This window comes from Balaenoptera acutorostrata, chromosome 7 (assembly GCF_949987535.1).
Source record: "Balaenoptera acutorostrata chromosome 7, mBalAcu1.1, whole genome shotgun sequence".
Classification (NCBI taxonomy): domain Eukaryota; kingdom Metazoa; phylum Chordata; class Mammalia; order Artiodactyla; family Balaenopteridae; genus Balaenoptera; species Balaenoptera acutorostrata.
Window position 1 is genome coordinate 9,006,334 of NC_080070.1, and position 20,639 is coordinate 9,026,972.

At 37.3% G+C, this 20,639-nt stretch overlaps 1 protein-coding gene across 1 annotated transcript in view; it reads right to left on the reverse strand.

Moving 5' to 3' along the window:
- Positions 1-20,639, reverse strand: part of CNTNAP2 (contactin associated protein 2) — a 1,523,154-nt gene that overhangs the window by 1,113,149 nt on the left and 389,366 nt on the right. The window lies entirely within an intron of this gene.

Sequence of the window (20,639 nt, forward strand, 5' to 3'; positions counted from 1 at the left end):
GGCTGCAAGACTGTATCTCTTCTTGGTTCCGGTGTCTGCCCCCTGGTGGTGAGGTTGGTCCAAGGGCTTGTGCAGGCTTCCTGGTGGGAGGGACTGGTGTCTTCCCACTGGTGGGTGGAGCTGGGTTTTGTCCCTCTCATGGGTGGGGCTGTGTCAAGGGGTTTTGTTTATAGGTGGCTGTTGGCTCAGGATGACTTTAGGCAGCCTGTCTGCTGGTGTGTGAGGCTATGTTCCCATCCTGTTCATTGTTTTGCCTGAGGCATCCCAGCACTGGTGGCTGCAGGCTGTTGGGTGGGGCCAGGTCTTGGTGCCAAAATAGTGACCTCTGGGGGAGCTCACACTGATTGGTATTCCCTGGGGTGTTAACTACAGATAAGAATAAACTCTGATCATATGAGTAACAGATATGATAGCTAGAACTTGGGGTAAATAAAGTAAAGATGGAGAAAAACATTGGGTTATTGGACATTTTAAGAGATAAACATCAGGAGGTCTTGAACTTGATAATTGATTAAACGGGCACTGAAAAGAGAAGTCAAAGATGATGGCTGGATTTCTAGCTTAAGGAATGGGATGGAAGTATGGTGATACTGCCCAAATGAGCTGAAGATATAGGTTGGAAAAAGAAAAATGGAAGAAGAGGAGTCAGTCTTAAAAAGGGAGGAATATTCAGTTTGAGGCATTATGATATTGAGGTGTCTATGGAACTTTCAACTATAACCATAGCAGAGAACTAGGTATAAATCCAATGACCTAGGTAGCTGATTAGGAAATTTAAAGTTGGAAGTCATCTGGTTGTTGAAAGAATGATAATGGACAGCATAAACTTAAGAAAATGCATCAAGTTAAGAGTAGTAGGTGAAGGTGGTAACCACAGAGCATCAACATTTAAGATAGAAAACATTCATGATGGAGACAGAGGAGGAACAGGGTAGCATGAGAAGAACAAATAAGCAAGGTATTGTGGAAATCAAGGGAAGAGAGAGCTTTGAGAGTGAATGTTTAACAGGTATAAAGTGTAGCAGAGAGTATCCACTAGGTAAAAGGTGAACAATTTCCAGGAGATCTGGGCATAAAAAAGACAAGATTTAACTTACAGAATTTCTGTTAAGGTAGTGAAGATAGAAACCAGGTTTCAGGTGATCAGTAAACGAAAAGTGAAACATAAATTTGGTGCTATGTTTTTACGAAATTGGGTGAGTAGGAAAGGAGAATCACTAAAGGTAACTAAAGTAATATACTGACTAGTTTATGGGAAGCCAAAGCAAATCAATTTAGATAATCAGAAAGCTCTATCCCTGTATCATATTAGAAAAAAACCTTTACTGGATTTAATTTTATGTCCCTAGATTTAAGAACTCCATTTTTGAATGTGGTGTCATAAGAGTTGTTGAGAATAGTGCCCACTTCTCCATCTTAAGACCCGAGCAAGAAGTTGTAGATTTTAATGCCATCAAAAAACATTAATTGCTTGAGGTACAGTTCTTTCTTTCCAATAAGATCTATGTAAGGTTTGTATTTCCTTTTATGTGTTGGCTGCCAACAGGTGCAGAATTAAATATTATAGTCAAATTATAGAAAATATAGGTTAATCCTGATGGTATGTATTCTTTCTTTCCTCCTTGATTTGTCTTCTGTTCCAGCTTATTAAGATGTTTTGTGGTAAGTGATTGTACTTTTTAAAGAAGCAGGGTATACACATACCAAACGATGCATGTGTGCTATGGTGTCTGCCCTTGAAGTCAGGGATGAGGGCTGGAGTAGCTCATAGAAAGAGCTTGTGCCTATGGATATAAAATCCAACATTAAGTTACAAAAACATCCTGATATCTTCTCTTAGTTTAGACCCTTGTGTTCAACTCCAAGACATCTAACAAGTTCTATTTTTCAGTCTTAATTTCTCCACTGGAAAATATTGATGGCTTTTTTTTTTATAAGTAGGTAACCACTTTGTCTTTGTCCCTGATTGTGCATAATCACCCAAACAATGGAAAAAGCTTATATTAACATGAACCAAGAAACTGTAACAATGGAGCTTATATTAACATGAACCAAGAAACTGTAACAATGGAGTTACAAATGACTTTGAAAATATTTTGATCAAAATCAAAACGTGAGTGTATGGCAGTAATTCTATTGAACAACAGAATGAGTTATAGAATCAATTAGCCAATATTTGAAATTAAAAGGGAATGTGTAATTCATCATTCTCTGGTTATAATTCAGTCAATCAATTCAAAGTTGACCTACTGAGAATCTTACCTTGCTTTTCACACTTTTAATGTTAAATGTTCGCTATTTGGAATACATTTGATTTAGGTAACCTTTCACAGAGCACAGGTACATGTATGCCATAAATGTCAAGGAAAGAATAAAACTGTCTCTTCACACAGACATATAACAAGAATAAAGCTATTATTGGTACACATTAGACAGTCATGGAAAATCTGCTTATCTTTAAAGTCATCAGCTGAGAATAGCATCATTAAGAAAGTTAATGTAAGTGGAAATTAAAATCAACCAATATTAGCCAGAGAGGGCAGAAACATCATGTTAATCACCTCTGTATCCTCAACAGCATCTAGTGTAATGTTTTGAAAATTCTTGACGTTCAGTAAATGTCTTTTTTTTTAATTTAAAAATTTTTTTTTTACTTTTTGGCTGCACTGGGTCTTTGTTGCTGTGCCTGGGCTTTCTCTAGTTGCGGCAAGCAGGGGCTACTCTTCATTGCAGTGCGCAGGCTTCTCATTGCTGTGGCTTCTCGTTGCGGAGGACGGGTTCCAAGCGCGTGGGCTTCAGTGGTTGCAGCACACGGGCTCAGTAGTTGTGGCACATGGGCTTAGTTGCTCCATGGCATGCGGGATCTTTCCGGACCAGGGCTAGAACCCGTGTCCCCTGCATTGGCAGGTGGATTCTTAACCACTGCGCCACCAGGGAAGTCCCAGTAAATATGTCTTTAATGAATGGCATTTTGAGTTATTTAATTGCAGGTATCCCCATTTTTTTCCCCAAGGAATGTATTTCTCTTTTAGGTTTCATGATCATGATGTGATCCCCAATTATAGGTGATTGGGAAATAGAATAACTAATTCCTGACATTATTTTAATCAGAAACTGGTTAGCCAACATGACTTATTCCAAGCGCCAAACTCATTGTTATAGACTGAATGTTTGTGTCCACCCCCCGCCCCCCATTCAAAGGTTGAAACCCTACTCTCCCAGTGTGATTGCTTTTAGAGGTGGGGGGCCTTTGGGAAGCAATTAGAATTAAATGAGGTCATGAGGGAGGATCCCATGGAAAAGTCACAAAGCTCTTGCTTCCTTTCTCTGCATTCCAGCACATGCAGATACAAGGAGAAGTCAGCAGTCAGCAAGTCAGAGGAGGTCCTTACAAGAATCAGACCGTGCTGGCACCCTGCTCTCAGACTTCCAGCCTCCAGAACTGTAAGAAATAAGTTTCTGTTATTTATAAGCCACCCCGTCTGTGGTATTTCTGTTATAGCAGCTCAAACAGACTAGGACACTCCTTATTTGGCTTCTTAGATAAAAGGTTTTATATGACATGTACCACATACATAGTTGGAGAACACAGAAATTAAGTAGATTTTTCATGATACTTGTAACCAAACTGAACCAACCACATGATTTAAGCTTCAAAGAAAAAAAAAAAAAAAAAGAAAGAGAGCAAACTGACCCCTGTACCATTTGGTTACTCAACTAATTCTGTTTTATCACAGGTAGCATCACTTTTTGGTCACTTGTGTAGTTAACACTGAATGATATAAGTGCTCTGTTTTGATTTCCTTTGCAGGCCTAGGTGCTCATTGTTTCCATATGTTTTCTTTCTTTTCGAAGCTAGAACTTAATACTTAGGCCAAGACTTGTGAGTCTAAAGATTTAGCCACTCCAAGTCTATTAGTTTTCCTAGGTCAAGATGGTTTCATTAGAGTTGTAGAGATGAACAGAAAAAAAGAAACATTGATTGAAATCCAAATTTCCATATATATTCAGAAGAGTAACATTTACTTTCCTTTTACTAGTTTCTCATGACCATTATGCATAACACATTTGGAATTACTTGAAAGAGCGAAAATAATCCCACTTGATTAAAAATGACTTGCATTTTTAATGAGATTGATAAACTGATTTTATCTTATAAAAGCACTTATTTGCCTTATAGTTGGTATAACCACTCACCCTTACATATATCACATATGATGTAGAATGCTCATTATACTGCTGCTTTTCCCTCACTGGAATCATATTTACAGAAGACTAAGAAAGGGAATAAACAAAATTTCTAGCTTATAATGTCTTGCATTTGATTTGTAATAATCTGTTGAAAAGATGACAAATGCATTGAAATCATTTTCTCATTAACAATTAGGGAAAAGAAAATACACTACTTTCTAAAACTTTAGGTACAGAATATACAAACATTTTTTCCTAATTTACAGTAATTGGAAAAGGTTCAAAATGAAACTCCAATATAAAATATTAAAATCTTTCAAATCTTCACATGAGTTTTGTTCATTTTCAGAAGAAGCATGACACTGCTAAGACATTTTAGAAATGAACTTGAATCAAACATAACCTTTATCCTATGTGGTGACTATAAATACTTACATACCCAAGCAAATTTAGGCGAAAATTAGGCCATTAGTAACTGCTCTCGTGTCTGAATTAATTAGGAACAAATCCATATTTACCATAGCAACTTCTTCCATTTCAAAACCTGTGACAAACAAAGCTTTTAAAATAACATCAATAACTCTTATCTATCATTTTTAATGTCTACATTTGACATTACATACAGATGACATTTGAAACACCTTTAAATCTAGTTATACACATATATTTTGAAATTTGCAGTTAGTGTTATAATTGAAACATCTAATCAAGAGACTAAAAGTGATTACAAATGTTAAAGAAAATTGACTCCATTATAAAAAGTTCACCATTTAATATCAGAGGTAGACTATTATACCATCATTCTGAGAATCCTGGCAAAGAACATGAAGATGCTTGAGTGTGAAAGCATAAGAGATATGGGGAGAACAAAAATTAATATCAACCATTAATGTAAAAGTCAAAGATGTATGAATGAGAATGGTTGAGAGAGAAAAATGTCAGTTTCCCTATGATCCAGGTAAGAAAAAGAAGAGGGAAAAAAAGCAGTCTTATAGTGGTAGGGCAATTCCAGATGTAATATTAAAACCACTATTACATTTGTTTAAAAACTGGGCAAACCATTTTGCTATTGTATCCTAATTAATTCTCTTAGTTTTGAAATAAGAATGGTGGACTTTATCAGCAGTTTTTAAACAGGGGTCCATATTGGAATCTCTTGTGGAGTTTTTCAATAATATGCATGTTGGCACTCAATCTTGATCAGTCTCCTTGGAGAACAGTTAAGTCTAATAATTGTCAAGCAAGATTCACTTTTTCTCTGGCAAGTGTCTTGGGTAATGAGATTAGGAGTATAAGGAAATTACTTTCTTATGGAAAGAAAATGATCCTGAAAATACCAAATTTCTTATCAAGGCTTGGGTTTCATTTGAAATCCTTAAAGAAGCATAGAGAGCCAGCCTGGGGACTTGAACACAGCAAAAACTATGGAAGGACCAATTTTAGCCAAAAGTTGATGGTGACCCCTCAATCTGAAGAGCAAAATTAAAGTTAAAATCCACAACAAGTGGAAGAGAATAAGGTTTAAACCTTTCACGACATCAATTTTCTCATATTTAAGATGAAGAGTAAGCAGCCTTGAATTTTACTTCCAAGTCTAAAAATCTGTTAGACTAAAATGTTACATTTACTTAAATATTATTCCTTATTACATTTAACTATATCTTACAGTAAAGAATAAAATCAACTGTTATTTTAGTTAGTAAGTAGTTGTTTTTTGTTTTTAAATTTACTTATTTATTTATTTTTGGCTGTGTTGGGTCTTCGTTTCTGTGCAAGGGCTTTCTCTAGTTGTGGCAAGCAGGGGCCACTCTTCATCGCGGTGCGCGGGCCTCTCACTATCACGGCCTCTCTTGTTGTGGAGCACAGGCTCCAGACGCACAGGCTCAGTAATTGTGGCTCACGGGCCCGATTGCTCCGCGGCATGTGGGATCCTCCCAAGATCAGGGCTCGAACCCGTGTCCCCTGCATTGGCAGGCAGATTCTCAACCACTGTGCCACCAGGGAAGCCCAGTAAGTAGTTTTTAAAAATAAAATAAAAGCACATATAAATAGGAACCATGTGTTTCATGCAAGCCTTTCTTAGCCAGACTTGGAACAGAACCTAACTACTTGGTTTATCCACCATAAAACAAGGTCCCATTTACCTGGAGGCAGCTGCAGGCCTGGTGTTTGGAAATGAATAAGCAGCCTCTATTAGGCCTGCTTTGTAAACTCGGGCCTATTAAATAATGGCACTGTCACAAATGGCTTTCAAAATAAGAGAAATAGTTACAAACAGTCCTTCTCTGTTTCCTAACTTACCGAAATTTGAAAACAAGCTTTCTTTCAATTATGCTTTTGCTTTTCCAACATGAACGTGCCAAGATCACTTGAGAATAAAATCTTCCACTTATCTGTGGAATAGTTCAGGCATAAACAGCTGTCATGTGAAGCTCTGCTACCAAAAAAAAGTCAATATGTCTGTCTCCAGTTGTGGAGGGATTTACAGTAGAACAGATTTTCATTTTCTCGAGTTTCAAAATGCACCTTACTTCATAAATTAAACCTTGTACAACTGAATGTCTGAGTCAGAAAAGCTAAAACAATTTTGTTAAAGAAAATGGGAAAGGGGTGAAGGTGTAAGTTCCTTCCTTTGTTCTGCCAGATAAGATGTCCAATTTAGAAATCACAGAAGCCTATACATTTCCAAAGTAGGATGTCTGTTTCCATCATTAACGCCACATATAGACAGAATACATTTTGACAGCAAATAATGACAGTTCTGGAGAGGTACAGAAATAAAGGAAACTGTTTTCTAATATCAAAGTGATTTCTCTAACACAAAACAGTTAATGACTGTACTTTGTTCAGTGTGGCTTTCTGATAAAAGCCTTTCTTGATTAAACATTGATATTGGAGATACTCATTGACAGAAGTTTCTTCAACACCTAACTTCAAAGCAATCTTTTTGACACCATAGAAGATGCAATCTATTGCCTGCCCTAGAGAAAGTTCCAATTTAATTAGAATGATGAAATAGTCATATAAAAAATTCTATGGCAAGATGAGATCTAAATAGTTGTATGCTAGAATAATAAAGGAGTTTTTCATAAGGTGATAGATCTTCCCCAGCCGTAGGAGATTAATAAACATTTTGGAAGAAGACATCTAAGTAAGTTAGGGTTGACAAAAAAAAATGGTAATAAGAAAACCTGTTAAAAGTACTTTCATACATTTTCAACTTATTAATACAACAAAATGACACACTAAAAGGATATACCACATATTACTATACAGTGGGCCCTCTGTATGCATGGGTTGTGCTTTCATGGATTCACCCAACCACAGATACAGAGGGCTGACCCTACTCCACTATTTTATAGAAGAGACTTGAGCATCTGTGGATACTGATATTCGTGGGGGTCCTGGAACCAATCCACCACGGATACAAAGGGACTACTGTATTATTTTACCCAGTTTGATAAGTTTCAGAATATTTTCTCAGACATTTTAAGGAGAGGACTGTTAAATACTTTTTTTTCTTTCTTTTTCCACTGAGTGTGTAGTCCACTTCTTTTTACTTTTATGACAGGAGACTCATGGTCCCCTCCCTCCTGGCTCTTGCCTCTATCAGCTGTACTGGACACCATGCCTCAACTTTCTTGCTTCTCACAGATATGACACCCTGGGGGAGTAGCTGTACATACTGAGTTTAGTTTTCCTGGCTCTCATTCACCCTTCCTTAGTTTTCACCACAAAGGCTTGTGCTTTGTGTGTCTGGCTTAGGGTAGTGAGTCTGCCATCACCGTGAGAAGAGCAGACCCTGGAAATCCACTGGTCCCAGGATGAGATGCACATGGAAGAAACTTGAAACCCAACCCTGGCTTATATAAAAACCTGTGAGGAGAGTGAGTCCCTGCTGCTATAAAGTGTCTGTGTTTGTGTAACACGGTTATAGCGAAACATTATTATTAATGCATATGCTTAAGTCTCCTAAGAGTCAGACATGTTTTCATGCTTACTTAGCTCAGGTGACATTCATTAGGCAAAATTATGTCTCTGCTTCTAGACTTGCTAAAACTGAGTACTGATTTGAGGGTGCTTTTAACTATTACATCGGATCCCAAACTTGACCTGCCATGCAACCCACTAATGGGTGGAGACAGAGAAAGTAAAGTGGACAGTAAATAGGTGTAAAATGAGTATTACAACCAAACTTTTCCTGCATAATTACATTCGTAGAAGATATTTTCAATCGCTAAGGTTATACCTGTCTACACCCACGTGCAACGCATGGAGGAATGCTGGATTGCTTTTGCCATTGATGATGGATTGACTATTAACAGATCAGAAGCAAGAACAACTATTAGCTTATGAAAGGAAAGTGACTTTTTTCTCTTATTTTGTACTGTACAACATTATTCAAATAATAGTTAAAAGACAAATTACTTTTTTCATTTACTAAATGAGCTCTTCAGATAATCTAAAGATTAACTCTTAAGCAGTGATATATGGGTGCACATAAATACGAAGCTATGTAAGAATATAGATGGTCTATTCATTAGACCAGCTATAAATGGGTGTTTCCACATGCCCAGAGTAGAACACTGATATACTTTATGAAGAGACAGGGGGAACATTTGTTAGTGTGCAAAAAAGCAGAAAGGAATTGCCAAAGAGGCCTTTTGATTTTAGGGGACAAGACACTGGGTATGGTTTTTGTTGTTTTTAATAGCAAGATATTCCATGCATAATATATGCTCTGGTCACATACATGGGGCAAATCCAAGTCCCTAATGAAGTGTTACCATACAATACAAACCCTTCCTGTGTTTTCCTTCTTTTGCTCTGGAGCAAGAGAGACAGTCAAAGCAGATATCTTTGTAACAAATGGAAATGGCATTCTTGATGAAAAAAGGAATAAAGATTCATTAAATAAAACTTGTAAGATTCTCCTGGGATCAGATCTCCACAATAATGTCTAAGAAGGAGAACTCTTGAATGCGTAGCTTCACAGGAAGAGATTTCAATTTTATCTGAAGCAGAAATAACCTCTTCAAACTGAGGACAGGGGTTCTAAATAAGGAGGTCAGCAGATCATCCAGTGAAGATGCCAGTATTTACCATGAGAGAGCACAGGGAAGGCTGTGTAAGCTCTTTTCTCTTAAACTGAACTAGGAACAGGAGAACTTGTACTGAGACACTCAGAAAAATCCCTCTTAGCGAAAAAGGCTCAGTAGATCCCCAGAAATATCCAACACATTGGAGTTGAGTTCCTACTACGTGCCAGGCACTGCACTCAATCGCAGATGTAAAGTGGCAAACAGACTTATGTACCTTATATATGCATAACCATATACATTTCTGTATGTATATATGTGCTCCAAGGAGAGGCAGCTTAACAATATTACTCAGGATATAAAATAAACACTCTCACAGGAGGATTATGTATCCTTACCCTAAGTACCAGGAAAAGAATCTACATTTTCCTACTTCTGGGTAATGCAATCTGAGTTGGGGTGTCCTAGTGGCACTGCAAACACTACATGTCTTAAGCTGCATTCATCATCCCCATGTATGTTTCTTTCATATTTTGTACCTCTGTTGTTATCAATATCATTCATCAAGTTACCCATGTCTTAAATTAGGGAGCCCTCATCACCTCCCCTTTTCTTGCTTACCTACACATCCAACTGGTCACCAAATCCTTTAAATTTTTTCTGCTCACCACCTCTTGATTCTGTCCCCTTTTCACCATTTCTACTGATGCTAGTAACAAAAACTGATGTTACTTCCAAAGCTTTTAATGGTTTCCCCGTACTTTCAGGAGATAAGCCAACTTTCTTTACATGGAATCCAAAACTTTTCATAATCAATTCTCCGTTTAGCCAACAGATGCAATGCTTGCTTCTTTCTTCTCCTCCTAGGCTTCTGAGTACCAAAACATCTCTGGAAATTTGTGTATTCTGACCTCACTGAAAGCATTACCCTTCCTCCTGCCCATTCTACTATGCTTACACAGTTTTTTGACTTAAACATTAACAAAAAGAACAAAAATAAATGTTAAGTCTCCAGCCAACCCCCCTTAAGACTTAGTTGCCTTTTAAAATGCATACTTAACGCGCGATATTGTAATTTTATATCTTGTTTATTAAATTCTGAACTCTTTCAGGGTTTTAAATCTCTAAATTTCTTGTGATGAGCACACTGTGTATAATAAAAATCACCAGTGCTCAGTAAATATACACTTAATTCATAAAGGTAGGTGGTTGTAGTGGTTAAAATATAGCTATAATAATTAAAAAGTAAATTTCTTGATAGGGTAAGAAGCATTTAGCAAAATAGTTTGTAACTTGGATAAAACTTCTATAGTTATAAACTCCCAGCAATCTTTTTCTCCTCTGAGCCTTAACTGGGCATCTAATTCTATATTCCCATAATTTAATAAATAAGCTTGGTTCCTAAAAACATAAATATAAAGGAGATAAATGGCCTGAATATAATAATGAGCATCTATCAACATCACTTATATGACAGGTCTGCATATTGAATATTTACTTTTATAACAATCAAAATTATCCTGGAAAAACATTTCAGTTCAAGAAAGCAGCTGTCTTAGCTTGTGATTGCTTGAGATACTGACAAACGAATTTGTTAGTCACAGTGGTTCAGTGACTGGATAGCTCAAAATAATGTAAACCTATCCAAGCAAACCTCTTATGTTTCTAGGGTCATATAAATTGTGTTTTCTCAACTACTTAAAGCCAAGTAACTGAAACCCTTGGATAGTTTGTCATTTCTCTGTTGTAGCTTCTGCCTTGAAAATATTTGATTCATATCATGTAAAGATCTGATTTGTAAATGGATACTAGATATACTTAGATGTACTAAATTCTTAGTTAAGGTTTCTGCATAGTTACCAGTTTAGGTATTGGTGGCGTGCTTTCAACACACATTCTGAGCTGTGAGGCACAACTATAAGGTTGGACAAACCCGAATAATGACAGTTGGAGGTACACAATTAATTGTGGTTTGATTTTTATACTGTTGCCAGAACTGCTCCAGGTATTTGCTCAAAACCCTCCACTGTTAGCAGGAGTGTCCTTGCTCAAAACTTGCCACTACACCATCCCCTGCCCCCTCATTTAGCAGGAGTGAACATAAATCTTTAAGTTAAAGAAGGGTCCAGAGATAAGAAACGAAGCTATGTATGCATGCACAAGGGGAAAAAACAGATGGAACCAGCTGGGACCAAGATGGCGACGAATCTGACCTCCAACAGACCCTGAGTCTCATTATATGTTGATATTACTACACACCTATTGGTGGCCAGGACCAGATATTAAGGACCAAAAAAGGATAAAAAGGGGGTGGCACCCTGCTCCCTCAGGGAAAAAGCCCTGCTCCTTCCCTGGTAGACTAATGCATACACCTCCCCATCATTACTAGCCTCACTCCTCCTCCCTTTGTCTTTACTGTTTAAAATTAAACCACTCTTACCAGAAATGGGCGAGAAATTGATCTGTGAACTTAGTTCCTGCTTCTTTATTTGTTGGCCACTGAATAAAGCTTGTGCTGTGTCGATCTTAGTTATTCGCTTACTGGAACCGAATGGAAAAAGAACAGTCCCCTGCCAAGGCAGAGAGCCTCGGCCAGTCTAGGGCCCGAGTAGTGTCCGTACGGCTTAATTCAGTAATAATACCTGAGTCAATCATATTGTATAAATGAATTAATAAGTACAAAAAATATCTGTAGGTCATGCACTGATTCTGGTCTTTAGAAAATATGGTTATCACTGAAAAAAGATGGGTATACTTTGTTTAATATATTTTAAAATGACGACTGATAAATGTAATCAACATTGAAGAAAGAGTATGGTTGATTTATGTTTAAAAAATTTTCTTAAAAGGTTTCAGCCAAATTAAACAACATTTGAGCACCATAGAGCATTTAGAAAGTCAGATATACCTATTTATCTATTTCTTTAGTTTTACCTTATTCTAGTCCCATTTCCTATAGAAATTTTAATAACTTGCACACCTTTAAAAAAAATTGGTGACCTTAAAAATCACATTTCTAAAATGCAAATTATCATATAATCATTTGATAATATAATTCTTTTACTTATCTAGTTCTAATAGCTACCCACAGAAATATCATCAAAGTTCCCTAAAAGGACACACAATATTTCCCAATTTGAATTAGTGTAAGAAACTTCTGCTTCTCTTCAGTATTGTTTGTGTGCTCCAGACACGCCTAAATTTCCTTGAAGAATCCTGTAATTTTATACCAGGCAGAGGCTGTTCCCTTGGCTTCTTTAGACTCACTTACCCCCCTGACCAAGTCGAGAACCCTGACTTTCCATTATGTCTCAGATCACATGTTATTTCCTCTGTCAAATATCCATTGAATCCCCTGAGGAAGCAGGTATGCTGTTGTTTGTAGGCAAATGATCTATATGCATATTTCATAGAATTTATTACACTGCACTGTAATTTTTTGTTTCAAATCTGTTTCCTCCTTTAAAGTATAAACTGTTTCTGATTTGGGAGCCTGTTTTATTCCTCTCTATATTTTCTAAGTGCGTTTCTTGGTGCATGGCCCCCAGTAGATGCTCCACAGCCCACAATTCATTCCAGCAACCAGAAGAAGGAACAATGACAGATATAGAAAACTCCACCATTCAGCTTGTGCTATAGATTTAGGTATTGCCAATGCTTTTTAATATTGAAGAAAAATCACCCTGAGACACAAATACCTACATTTTATTTTAAGATGTGCTAATGGTTGCATTAAACCACCACGTCTTATTCACAACAAATGAATAGGTTAATTGTGCTGAATTTCAGGTCAGCAAAATAAGATGTGATTTAACTGAGCAGTGTGAAAAGTGGTATCTTTTCATAAATAAATGCAGCGCATGGTCCTGTTGTGCATGTAATCCATGGTGCAGAAATAAACTCTCTGAAGAACTATTATCATAAATAGCATTATTAGGGATAAGCCAAACTTCTTTTTTTTTTCAGCTATCAATCAATCATTCAAAATTGATTTATCAAAACATAAAAGGTCTTTTAAGCTTGGTGAAAGCTTGTTCCATTAGAAGCTGATGTGGTTATTACTGGATGTTTCCATATGACTGTTTTCCAGAGGCCCATGAAATTTTAATTTACTTGAAAAACTAAAATGCAGAATTATTTGTTTTGACATGTTTAATCACTTTTCCATTTTAAAGCTAAAGATGAGAAATTGCTGGGGAAAGTTAAAAAATAGTGTCAGTACGAACACAAAGAAATGAGATTATCAAATAAAACTTCACATTATTAAATTGTCATTTAGTTGCAGTGTTTTTATTCTTTAGAACGTGAAAAGCATATAAATTGTTTCTGTTATTGCTGATTTAATGTGAAATTATTAATGTACTTTAAAAAATCAATATAATGTCCCACTGCATGCCACTAATTGAATTACTGATGATGAAAACATACATATGTAACATAAAAATTTGAATTAAAATTTAATAATTGTACCTTTTCTGATAAATATAGGCATTTATATTTGGGTGGAGTAAAAAGTATCTGAAACTCATTCATACTATTCATTTGGTTTATCTGTCTAGCCAAGTGCATTGAACATGTATATCTGTGTCAGGTACAGGACTAGACTCCTGGGAAACACTGTGGAACCAGGGATGCGGAATCCTGATTCTCAAAGAGCTTATATTAGTGGTAGAGATAAACAAGAAATAGAAATTGAAACAAAGCAATCACATATTATTTTTAAAACAGATGCCAAAGGGCTATACTGCAAAGCTACAGTAATCAAAACATCATGGTTCTTGCACAAAAACAGACACATAGATCAATGGAACAGAATAGAGAGCCCAGAAATAAACCCTTGCACCTATGGTTAATCTACAACAAAGGAGGCAAGAGTATACAATGGAGAAGACAGTCTCTTCAATAAGCGGTACTGGGAAAACCGAACAGTTGTGTGCAAAACAATGAGATTAGAACATTCCCTTACACCATATACAAAAATAAACTCAAAATGATTTAAAGATCTAAATGTAAGACCTGAAACCATAAAACGTCTAGAAGAGAACATAGGCAGAACACTCTTTGACATAAATCATAGCAATGTTTTTTGGATCTGTCTCCTAAGGCAAGAGAAATAAAAACACAAATAAACAAATGGGATTTAACCTACAAGCTTTTGCACAGCAAAGGAAACCATCAACAAAATGAAAAGATCACCTATGGAATGGAAGAAAATGTTTGTAAATGATATGACTGACAAGGGGTTAATATCAAAAATTTATAAACAGTTCATGCAATGCAACAACAAAAAACCCGACAACAACAAAGAACCCAATCAAAAAATGGGCAGGAGACCTGAATAGATATTTTTCCAAAGAAATCATAGAGATGGTGAACAGGCACATGAAAAGATGCTCACTCAACATCACTAATCATCAGGGAAATGCAAATCAAAACAACCATGAGGTATTATCTCAGACCTGTCAGAATGGCTATTATCAAAAAGTCTACAAATAACAAATGTTGGTGACGATGTGGAGAAAAGGAACCCTTGAACACTGTTGGTGGAAATGTAAATTGGTGCAGCCACTATGAAAACAGTATAGCGTTTTCCTCAAAAAACTGAAAATAGAACTACCATACGATCTAGCGATTCCACTCCTGGGTATATATCCAGGAAAAAAATGAAAACACTAATTTGAAAAGATACACGCACCCCAATGTTCATAGCAGCAGTATTTACAATAGCCAAAATATGGAAGCAACCCAAGTGTCCATCAACACACGAACAGATAAAGAAGAAGATGTGGTATATATACACATACACATATATGTGTATATATATATGTGTGTATATATATAAAATGAAATATTACTCAGCCATAAAAAAAATTCTGCCATTTGCAGCAATGTGGATGGACCTAGAAAATATTATGTTTAGTAAAATAAGTCAGAGAAAAACAAATACTGTATGGTAGCACTTATATGTGGAATCTAAAAATAATACAAATGAATGTTATAGCAAAACAGACTCACAGATATAGAAAACAAACCAGTGGTTACCAGTGGGGAGAGGAGCAAGTTTGGGGTATGGGATTAAGAGATACAAACTACTATGTATAAAATAGATAAGCAACAAGGATATGTTGTGCAGCACAGGGAATTATAGCCATTATCTTATAACAACTTTTAATGGATTATAATCTGTAAAAATACTGAATCACTATGCTGTACACCTGTAAATCAAATATACTTCAAAAGGAGAAATGCTAAAGGAAATAGAGTTCAATAATATAAAATAGAGGTTAGCCTTGAGTAGAATGCTCAGAAAGAGTGACCTGAGGAAGTGCCTCAAAGCTAGAGAATGAAAAGAAACATGACAGGTGCTTTGAGAATTGCATTTACAGGAAGGCACCATCCTTTACAAAAGTTACATTTGTTTCCAGCCAGGCTAACTTTTTCTCTTCCCTTTTCAGTATCATCTCCCTCCTGATCATTTCTGGTACAATATTCACACCAAAATCGGTTCTCAGGGAAAAAGATGTAAAACTTCTTCCAGAAATATTAGAATTTTAATAGGGGTCGAACCCCCGGTTCATCACAATGGAAAGAAATAATGTTCTAAAACTAACGTTTCTGGCATTATGTGCTTAGTACACTTTGGGGACCTGTGGGTGGGGTGGGAGGAACTTTCTTGGCCACCCAGAAATGAGGCCAAAGAGGCAATAACTAAAGGTTGGCCTTGTTGACAATTTCTTTTTTTAAATATTTATTTATTTGGTTGCACCAGGTCTTAGTTGTGGCACGTGGGCTCCTTAGTTGTAGCATGTGAACTCTTAGTTGCTGCATGCATGTGGGGTCTAGTTCCCTGACCAGGGATCAAACCTGGGCCTCCTGCATTGGGAGCGTGGAGTCTTATCCACTGTGCCACCAGGGAAGTCCTGACAATTTCTTGAAGATAGGTTTTTTTCCCCTTGGGCTATGAGCAGGATAGTAAAAAAAACACCATGTCCAGAAACATATGGAGAGTGGAGTCAGGTGTGTTTATAATCTGGGTTTTACTGGAAAGTAAGAGTGAAGATGGAAACAGACATGGTTGTTTTCGTAATAGGGAAGAACAAATCTGACTCCATATTGGATCCGTTCCTTTTACTTTAACCTTTGTATTCTATTACTTCTGCTACAAGTTAATCACTAAAGGGATGTTGCCTGTAGCTTAAAGTATACATAATGGCCCTTCTCCGGGACCCCTGCCTCCCATGCCTGAGCCTTAAGCTAAAATACCTGTGTTTAAGTACGGCATTTATGAGGTTAGTTGGAATTTCAGAGATGAGAACAAGGCATTCACTTCTGTGTTTATTTCCCTCATGAACTGTAGGTGTTGAATTCACTGACGTGATCATAGAACCTTTTTGAGGTTCATCAATTTGTTCAATATCAGAATTGGCAACTAAACATGATTTTTACAGATCAATAGGCCAAAACACATATTTGACAGTTTTGTCAGATACTGAACTATTGTCTCTCCTGTCAAAATATCTACGCTTCTCTATTTTTATTTTGTGATGCTGCCTATGAGACTCTGACATTACATTTCTCCTTTACCAGCTGGTTTTGTGTTAGATTCTACCGTCTGGGTGCTAGAGGAAGACTGTGAGGCAGAGGGAAAAAGAAGGAACTGGTCCATTCTTCTTTAGTTTGCTGTTCTTACCAGTGTTGCCACACAAATGGCCCTTTACCTGTGTACCTGTAATTGGTACCCGTAGCATTTGGTTACCACTTCCAGATTTTCCCATACTCTGAAACATGTCAGTGAGGCAGGGGATAGATGGGCCCCTGGGGCAAACAGTTGGAGTTTCTTCTCTGTGGACCTATACTCCAAGAGGAAAATAGCAGGACAATCAAGGGAGGTGGCTGGGCCCTGCCCAGATAGAAGATAAGAGACCGTGTATTTCTTATTCTCGAAGTCAGGAGACCTCCCCGACTACACAGGTGCAGAAGAGCTCCTTGGAGGTCAAAAAGGGAGTGGGCACCACTCCATAGTAAGTGATGCTAATGACCCATAGGCCTCTTGAGTAGAATCCATCTTGGCTAAGAGATGCGTGCGCACACGGGAGGACCCTGAGATATACCAAATACGGACTCTGAACCAGGCAAATCAAAATGATCGGCCAAAGGAAACCCGAAGAAATGCCCCATATAAGTGATTTAAACTGCCACGAGGGCACGACTCTCTCTGAGCCCACCCATACTAGTACTGTACTCTGTTTTTTTTTCTTCCTAATAAACACTGTACTTGTTTCACTACTTTCTGTCCTTGCGGGAATTCTTTTTCCACAAAGCCGAAGAGCCACGGCCTTGTCACTGACCAGTGGTCTAGTGGCTAGGATCTGGTCCTCTCACTGCTGTGACCCAACCTCAGTCACCGGCAGGGGCTGAAACCCTGCTTCAAGCTGCTGCGAGGCCGAGGCCGCGTGAAATCATCAGCACACACCGGCAGGCACCTGTGCTTAGAGGACTGACCCTGACCCTTAGGGTTCTTCTTCCAATCTCAAAAGGTACCAACAAAGGAGGGCGACATTGCTTCCTTTCCCATTAATATACGCGCTACTACTACATATGATTCGATTTACGTAGAACATACTATGTGTTTTCATACAAATATATCACAGAATGCGTTAATACAAGCATGTGCTGATAGTCTTGATAGCACATAATACATATTATTTACCATATTTAATTATGCATAATATTGTCTCCATGAATATTCTTTACTAACGGTTATTCATGCATTTACACAGGGCATTGAATCCTTAGCTATAAGTAGTGTGTTCTACTAATTAAATCTCTGTCAACATTCAAGTCACTTATGCAGAGGTCTGGGTTCCAGTTCTGCAGGAGTCCTCCTCCAAATCTCTATATTCTGATAACCCAATATCTTCCCTTCATTTCTCCAGCAATTACTATACTTGTGTTACCTCAGTTTCCTTTTGCCTTTTTTTGGTCTGCCTGTGTCTATTTAGCCATTTCTCTCTATTGAATTCTGTTGAAATAACTGGATGGTTTCTGTTTCCTCACTGAACTCTGACTGATACAACAACATATAATGAGTCTAGGACATCTTCTAAATACACCAGACCATATCCCAAACCATACTGTATAGTTTCTTATATTTACAATATTTAAAACATTCAGTAATTAGCAGTTAGAAAACTTCTTGGAAACAAGGGTGGTTTTAGAAGTTACTGGTTTCAGTTCAATATTTCTTTTTGAAGGCAGTTGAAAATAGAGCTCTCTCCATTTTGGTGCATGATATGCATTTTGTTTCAATTTACCAGAAGTGTTGATGAGAGGACAGAATGGATTTTATTTTCTTAGCAACTAGAATGCAGGAATAATTAATATAAAAATGAGGAATTATTTTAAAGTCAGTAATTATTATCAATATGGTGAGCATATACAATTTCTTATGATTGGTCCTATATTTTGAATGATTTTAAATTCTAGGTGAAAATTGATACTTCTCTTAAACAGCTTTACCTTAACCCAATCTAGAAGAGATTCAAAGTGCTCCATAGTTTTGTAAAACCTAGTAGATCACTCCTTGCCAAACTCTTTCAACTCAAAAAAAACCCCAAAAAACTTTATCCCAAATTTCCCCTCCAGCTACTCATTTTTTAATGCAAAATTCCTCACATGACATGGTTTACTCCTGATCTGCAATTTCTGATCTTACCCTCTTTCTCAATTAAAACCATTTTACAACAAGTGTTGCCTCTACCACCCCACAGAGTGTGCACTGCTTTCTCTTGTCAAGATCTCTTATCTCTTGTCAGGATGGATGTTATCCATCTGATGGACTTAATTCTCAGTCCTTATCTTATTTGAGATTCTAGCAGCAACATACATGGTGGATCACTGCCTTCTTCTTGCAATTTCTTTACTTTCTCAACACCACATTTTCTTAGTTATCCTTAACTCTTCTCCTTGTCCTATACAGCATATCCAATCTCTCAGTAAACTGACTTCAAATTATATCCAGAATCCAACTACTTCTCCACACTTCAAAACTTCCACTACCACACACTCTGGGCTCACCTGGATTTTAACAGTTCTCTCTGTTTCTATAGCTGGACCTTGAAGTCTATATTTTTAACACAGCAGCCAGAATGACCATTTATAATGGGAAACAGATTATGATTCTTCCACTGCTTCCTTATTTCATTCCGGGTAAAAGGCAAAGTGTTTGAGGCGGACTGTAGGTCTTATATGTAATGAACCCCCATTACCTTTCCTCTTTTACTACTCTCCTGTCACTCACCTTTCTAGAAACGTAGCTTCTTTGCTTCACACGTTTTAGGCATGCTCCTATCTTTGGGCCTTTGCGTTGGCTTTTCTCTCTCCCTGGGATGCTCTTCCCCAAGATATCCACTTGGATCGCTCCCTCACCTGTTGGAAGTTCTTTTATCACCTTTACTATGAGGCATATGCTGATCTATTTGATACTGTTATGTGCGCAACCCGCCTGCCCTCCAAATAACACTCCAGATCCCTTTTATCCTACATCTTCCTTTGCCATAGTGTTTTTCACTTATTTTCTAACATACTACATAATCTCTGTATATTTTATTTATATATTACAATTATAAGTTAGTCTTCTACCACAATTTAAGCTCCATTGATCAGAAGTCTTTGTTTTGTTCTCTGATTTACACCAGGTGTGCACAACGCAATAAGCTTGGCATTCAGTAAATATTCAACAAATATTTGTTAAGTGAATGTAGAAATTTATGTAACCACCCACTACTCCCTGACAAGTCTCTGCATTCCTTAAACAACTTCCTCCTGTTCTATGGGGGAGATAGCAATGTGCCTATTTACTTTACGCTTTTAATTCCTAAAACTCTTCCCTCACCCAGCTAGATTGGAAAAGTATGCCAAAGCTCCACTAAATCCAAAGCTCCACTAAATCCAAATATAATCCTATATATCTGGTATACCCTTCCCTGACCCCCATTAATTTGACATAATCTCCTGTTCCTAATTTGAAAAACCAACATGGACCAGTGGAAAAAAGTCCAGGAATGAACATCAGAAAACTCTCTGCTCTGGGTCATGTTACCACATAGCTGTGTAACCCTGGGCTGAACTTTTTTTTTTTTTTTTTTAACACCTTTATTAGAGTATAATTGCTTTACAATGGTGTGTCAGTTTCTGCTTTATAACAAAGTGAATCAGTTATACATATACGTATGTTCCCATATCTCTTCCCTCTTGCATCTCCCTCCCTCCCACCCTCCCTATCCCACCCCTCTAGGTGGTCACAAAGCACCGAGCTGATCTCCCTGTGCTATGCGGTTGCTTCCCACTAGCTATCTATTTTATGTTTGGTAGTGTATATATGTCCATGCCACTCTCTCACTTTGTCCC